Genomic DNA, 7,144 nt, shown 5'->3' with positions numbered 1-7,144 from the left:
CATTATAGCCTTATTCTAAAATGTATTCAATTATTTTTTTTCAGCAATAACCTAAAATGACAAAACGAAAACAGATTTTTAGAAATGTTGGCAAATGTACTAAAAATAAAAAACCTTTTTACGTAAGTATTCAGACCCTTTGCTATGAGACTTGAAATTGAGCTCAGGTGCATCCTGTTTACATTGATTATCCTTGAGATGTTTCTACAATTTGATTGGAGTCCACCGGTGGTAAATTCAATTGATTGGACATGATATGGAAAGGCACATACCTGTCTATATAAGGTCCCATGGTTGACAGTTCATGTCAGAGCAAAAACCAAGCCAGAGGTCAAAACAATTGTCCTAGAGCTCCAAGACAGGGTTACGTCATGGTACAGATCTGGGGAAGGGTACCAAAACATTTCTGCAGCATTGAAGGTCCCCGAGAACACAGTGGCGTCCATCATTCTTAAATGAACGACGTTTGGAACCACCAAGACTCTTCCTAGAGCTGGTCTCCTGGCCAAACTTAACAATCGGGGGAGAAGGGACTTGGTCAGTGAGGTGACGAAGTCCCCGATGGTCACTCTAACAGAGCTCCAGAGTTCTTCTGTGGAGATGGGAGAATGTTCCAGAAGGACAACCATCTCTGCTGCACTCCACCAATCAGGCCTTTATGGTAGAATGGTCAGAAGGAAGTCACTCCTCAATAAAAGGCACATGACAGCCCACTTGGAGTTTGCCAAAAGGCACTTAAAGGACAAGATTCTCTGGTCTGATGAAAACAAGATTGAATTCTTTGGCCTCAATGCCAAGCGTCACATCTGGAGGAAATCTGGCACCATACCTAAGGTGAAATATGGTGGTGGCAGCATCATACTCTGGGGCTGTTTTTCAGCGACAGGGAAACTAGTCAGGATCGAGGGAAAGATGAACAGAGCAAAGTACAGGGAGAACCTTGATGTTAACCTGCTCCAGAGTGCTCAGGACCTCAGACTGGGGTGGTTCACCTTCCAACAGGACAATGACCGTAAGCACACAGCCAAAACAATGCAGCAATGGCTTTGGGACAAATCTCTGAATGTCCTTGAGTGGCCCAGCAAGAGCCTGGACTTGAACCTGATCAAACATTTCTGGAGAGACCTGAAAATAGCTGTGCAGCAATGCTCCCCATCCACCCGCCTGACAGAGCTTTAGCAGATCTGTGGAGAAGAATGGGAGAAACTCCCAAAATACATGTGCGCCAAGCGTGTAGCATCATACCCAAGAAGACTTGAGGCTGTAATTGCTGCCAAAGGTTCTTCAAGAAAGTACTGAGTAAAGGCTCTGAATACTTATGTGTTTTTGCTTTGTCATTATGGGGTATTGTGTGTAGATTGATGAGGGGGAAAAACTATTTAATCAATTTTAGAATAAGGCTGTAATGTAACAAAATGTGAAACAAGTGAAGGGGTCTGAACAATTTCTGAATGCACTGTATACCCTATGAAAGACTCATTAGTACATTCTCTTGGTTCAACTCAGCTAAAATGTGAAAAAACGTAATCACAATTCAGTCTATTATCTATGATTGTGAAGACGCATAAAGCAGCTGTTCAATTCACTCCCAAAGCAATTTGAATTTCGATATGAAGAGTGATTTAGAACATCATAAGTGGATCATTTGTAGATCAATTACAGCTTTATCACATTTCAGTGTTGTGTATGTCTGCCTGCATTAAGCGTTTGGTACTCTGGGTCTACAACATTGTTGCATTGTTGTGCTTATGGTTCACCCATGGTATAGAAATGTCAATGAATCTATATGCCACAATTATCACATGAGAATGCAAAAGCTGGGTGTCTATGTGGATGCGTGAGAACTGTTCAATGAAGTTGACGATATTCTACAGTATTCTATTTTACAGTCAAATGTTGCTCAAAGATGCAACACTTCTACTATATTAAATGTTAAATGTATATATAAGGGATTGAATACATAAGCTGCATTGGTACTGTCTGTGTTACATATGTATTATAGAAGCATGAAATATGTAAAACCGACCAAACAAGCCAAGTGCTGACATTTCCCATGCAATCTCTAAGCTCAGCAAATAAATAAGGATATTCATCCAAGAGGGAGGATGATGAATACACAAGTGTTGGCCCAGCACAGCCCAGAACAGCCTGTGGACAATGCTGAGGTGGTAGGAAATGTATCTGAGGGCGAGAATATGTTTTATGGAGAGCAACTCTTGAGACCTCATTAAAAAGTAAGAGTTGTGATTTCCGTCTGAGGCAGTATTGCACACCACCATCCATTACCTTCCAAGGATAGGCTGTTGGAGATTCATAACTCAATCTTATTAAAACCTAAACCCTGTGGCACAGTCATTGCATGTGATGGATTTCAGGTTGAGTCCAGTTTGAGGAGTGAAAATAGGGTGCAAATATTGTACACTCTTAGAAAAGAAAGGTGCTAGGTAGAACCTATATGGTTCTACTTAGATTCTACTTAGGGTTCTTCGGCTTGTCCCCATAGGGGAACACTTTTTGGTGCTGGGTAGAACCCTTTGCAGAGGGTACTATCTATAACCTCTATGTAGGGTTATTCAAAGAACACCCTGTATATGGCTCTACCTAGAACCCTATATGAAGGGATCTACCAAAAATAATTTTATCATCTAAATGTTCTTTCTAGAACTCTCTGTGAACGCTTCCTCCAGCCTTATTAGCCTTTACAATTTAATTATTTGTGACAATACATTACATATATCATTTGGCCTTATTTGAGGGCCTAATTATATACTGACACAGTGTTGTTAGGAATCTTCTGGTGTAGAAGCCACATTAAGCCTGCAAGTCACATTATGCTGGCTTGCAAAGTGATGTGTAATTTCTATTGGAATTCAGCCAGAGTTGGAATATACAACAAGTGGACTTGTTAATCACCCACAACCTGCATTCAGAATAACTGCCAGGGTATGGGAGACTGAATACTGAGACTAACTCAGTCATCTAAACTGAATCAACCATCTCAGTAATGGGTGCAATACATCCAATTACTAACAGATTGGATTCGTTTAGAAAACGGTATGTTATCTATCTTTGTGTAGCACAAAAGGTATCAACCAAGCAATGGACATGCAAAAGCACAGATATTGTACACGCAAAAGCACAGATTCCTGCCTAAATGATTACTGCCCCGTAGCACTCACGTCGGTAGACATGAAGTGCTTTGAAAGGCTGGTCATTGATCACATCAACAACACCCTCCAGGATACCCTAGACCCACTCCAATTCGCATACCGCCCCAACAGATCCACAGATGACGCAATCGCCCTCTACACTGCCCTTTCCCACCTGGACAAAAGGATAACATATGTGAGAATGATGTTCATTGACTACAGCTCAATGTTCAACACCATAGTGCCCACGAAGCTCATCACTAAGCTAAGGACCCTGGGACTAAACACCTCCCTCTGCAACTGGATCCTGGACCGCCTGACGGGCCGCCCCCAGGTGGTAAGGGTAGGTAACAACTTGTCTGCAACGCTGATCCTCAACACTGGGGCCCTTCAGGCGTGTGTACTTAGTCGTCTCCTGTACTTCCTGTTCACCCATGACTGCCTGGCAAAACATGACTCCAACAGCATCATTAAGTTTGCTGACGACAAAGTTTGATTTGATATTACAGTAAAAACATCAAAAATAGTACTTCTGAAAAAGTCTAAAAGTAATTGGTTTTAAATATACTTCAGTGTCAAAAGTACATGGAATTGCTCAAATATACTTAAGTATCAAAAAGTAAAAGTATAAATCATTTGAAAATCCAGATGGCACAATTTTTCTTTTTTTATTGACGGACGGTAAGGGGCACACACCAACAATCAGGCATCATTTACAAATGAAGCATTTGTGTATAGTGAGTCCGCCAGATCAGAGGCAGTAGGAATGACCAGAGATGTTCTCTTGATAAGTGCCTGAATTGAACCATGTTCCTGTCAAAATGTTACGAGTGCTTTCTGGTGTCAGGGAAAATGTAGGAGTAAAAGCTACATTATTTTCATTAGGAATGTATTGAAGTAAAAGTAAAAGTTGGCAAAAATATAATTAGCAAAGTACAGATACCCCAAAAAACTATTTAAGTAGTACTTTAAAGTATTTTTACATACAGTTGAAGTCGGAAGTTTACATACACTTAGGTTAGAGTCATTAAATCTCGTTTTTCAACCACTCCACAAATTTCTTGTTAACAAACTATAGTTTTGGCAAGTCGGTTAGGACATCTACTTTGTGCATGACACAAGTAATTTTTCCAACAATTGTTTACAGACAGATTATTTAATTTATAATTCACTGTATCACAATTCCAGTGGGTCAGAAGTTTACATACACTAAGTTGACTTTGCCTTTACACAGCTTGTGTAATGGTGGGTGAGTGATGGGTGAGGAGTCAAACGCAGAGAGCAAAGTAAACGGGAAAAAACACTTTAATGTCCTTAACAAAGTAACAGGTCCAAACATGGGTGAATGCCCTAAAACACAGGTGCAAAACAAACCCAAAACCTAGTTACACAAACCCATACAGAGAAAACCCAAAACCGACGATACACCACAAACGTAACAAACACAACAAGCCCGCACAAACACCAGCGGTCAAAACTTAAATAACACCCATCCCAAAACCCCAACAAGGAACAGGTGAAAACAATTAGACAAAAAAAAAAGGAAAAGGAAAAAGGGATCGGTTGCAGCTAATAGACCGGCGACGACGACCGCCAAGCGCCACCCGAGCAGGAAGGGGAGCCACCTTCGGTGGTATTCGTGACAGCTTGGAAAATTCCAGAAAATGATGTCACGGCTTTGGACGCTTCTGTTGGGCTAATTGACATCCTTTGTGTCAATTGGAGGTGTACCTGTGGATGTATTTCAAGGCCTACCTTCAAACTCAGTGCCTCTTTGTTTGACATGGGAAAATCAAAAGAAATCACCCAAGACCATCCTTGGGAGCAATTTCCAAATGTTCATATGTACAAACAATAGTACGCAAGTATAAACACCATGGGACAACGCAACCGTCATACCGCTCAGGAAGGAGATACGTCTCCTAGAGATGAACGTACTTTGGTGCGAAAAGTGCAAATCATTCCCAAAACAGCAGCAAAGGACCTTGTGAAGATGGTGGAGGAAACAGGTACCAAAGTATGTATATCCACAGTAAAACGAGTCCTATATCAACATAACCTGAAAGGCCGCTCAGCAAGGAAGAAGCCACTGCTCCAAAACCGCCATAAAAAAGCCAGACTACGGTTTGCAACTGCACATGGGGACAAAGATCGTACTTTTTAGAGAAATGTCCTCTGGTCTGATGAAACAAAAATAGAACTGTTTGGCCATAATGACCATCATTATGTTTGGAGGAATAAGGGGGAGGCTTGCAAGCCGAAGAACATAATCCAGTCCCTCCTGCTTTGCTGCAAATGGGTATTCCAAATGGACAATGACCCCAAGTATACTTCCAAAGTTGTGGAAAAATGGCTTAAGGACAACAAAGTGAAGGTATTGGAGTGGCCATCACAAAGCGCTGACCTCAATCATTTAGAACATTTGTGGGCAGAACAGAAAAAACGTGTGTGAGCAAGTTGGGTGAATTTTGTCCCATTCCTCCTGACAGAGCTGGTGTAACTGAGTCAGGTTTGTAGGCCAGAAAAAGCGTGTGCCTACAAACCTGACTCAGTTACACCAGCTTGGTCAGGAGGAATGGGACAAAATTCACCCAACTTATTGTGGGAAGCTTGTCGAAGGCTACCCAAAACATTTGACCCATGTTTAACAATTTAAAGGCAATGCTACCAAATACTAATTGAGTGTATGTAAACTTCTGACCCACTGGGATTGCAATGAAAGAAATAAAAGCTGAAATATATTATTATCTCTACTATTATTCTGACATTTCACATTCTTAAAATAAAGTGGTGATCCTGACCTAAGACAGGGAATTATTACGAGGATTAAATGTCAAGAATTGTGAAAAACTGAGTTTAAATATATTTGGCTACAGTGTATGTAAACTTCTGACTTCAACTGTAAGTACTTTACACCACTGGTTCTATGTAGAACCCTTCTTGCCTTCCAAAGAATCATCAAAAGAACCCTTTCTTCCAAAAATTGTTATTATGATGTTAAAGTTCCTTATCAAGGCTCAGGAGAAGACCCAGATGCAGACAGTTTTGAATTAACAAAAGTTTATTACAAAAACAGGGGGGCAGTTAAACAACAGGTCAAGGGAACAGAATGGCAGCCGGGCTCAGGGTCAGGGTAGGCAGAGGTCAGTAATCCAGGGTGGTGTGACAAGGTACAGAACGGCAGGCAGGCACATAGTCAGGGCGGGCAGAATGGTCAATAACCGGGAAAGCTAGAAAACAGGAATTTGAGAAAGACAGGAGCAAGGGAAAAACGCTGGTATGCTTGACGAAACAAAACGAACTGGCAACAGACAAACAGAGAACACAGGTATAAATACACTGGGGATAATGGGGAAGATGGGTGACACCTGTAGAGTCGTGGAGACAAGCACGAAGACAGGTAAAACACATCAGGGTGTGAAGAACTCTTTGCCTTACAAAGAATCCTTGTATTCCATATAGGGTTCTTCTGATCAAAACAGTTCTTGGTAGAACCCTATCCCTCCCCAAAGAACCCTTTTGGAACCCTTTTTTTCTAACAGTGTACCATTGCTTTGAAGTACAGTATGTAGTGGATACTGAGAAGCACTATAAAGGTGATAAAACCCTAAAGGAAAAAAAATGTACAATGCAAAAGTCATTCATCTTTAGTACATGTCCTTTGGCTAGTCTACCTTGTAAACTTCAACAAATAGTATGAAAGTGCGAACATGCCTTTTCATTCACACTTTATGATAACTCCATGTAATACAGCATTTATAATGGATCAGTAAATAGTTTATTCATCATTTATTAATAATTATTCCCACATTTGTGAATGTTAGTTACCTAGTTATTCACACATTGATCAACAACTTTTAACAAGTCTATGCTAGGTAAAGCTCCGCCTTATCTCAGTTCACTGGTCACGATGGCAACACCCACCCGTAGCACGCGCTCCAGCAGGTGTATCTCACTGATCATCTCTAAAGCCAAAACCTCATTTGGCCGCCTTT

This window comes from Oncorhynchus clarkii, chromosome 15, assembly GCF_045791955.1.
Source record: "Oncorhynchus clarkii lewisi isolate Uvic-CL-2024 chromosome 15, UVic_Ocla_1.0, whole genome shotgun sequence".
Taxonomy (NCBI): domain Eukaryota; kingdom Metazoa; phylum Chordata; class Actinopteri; order Salmoniformes; family Salmonidae; genus Oncorhynchus; species Oncorhynchus clarkii.
This window is presented reverse-complemented; position numbering follows the sequence as displayed.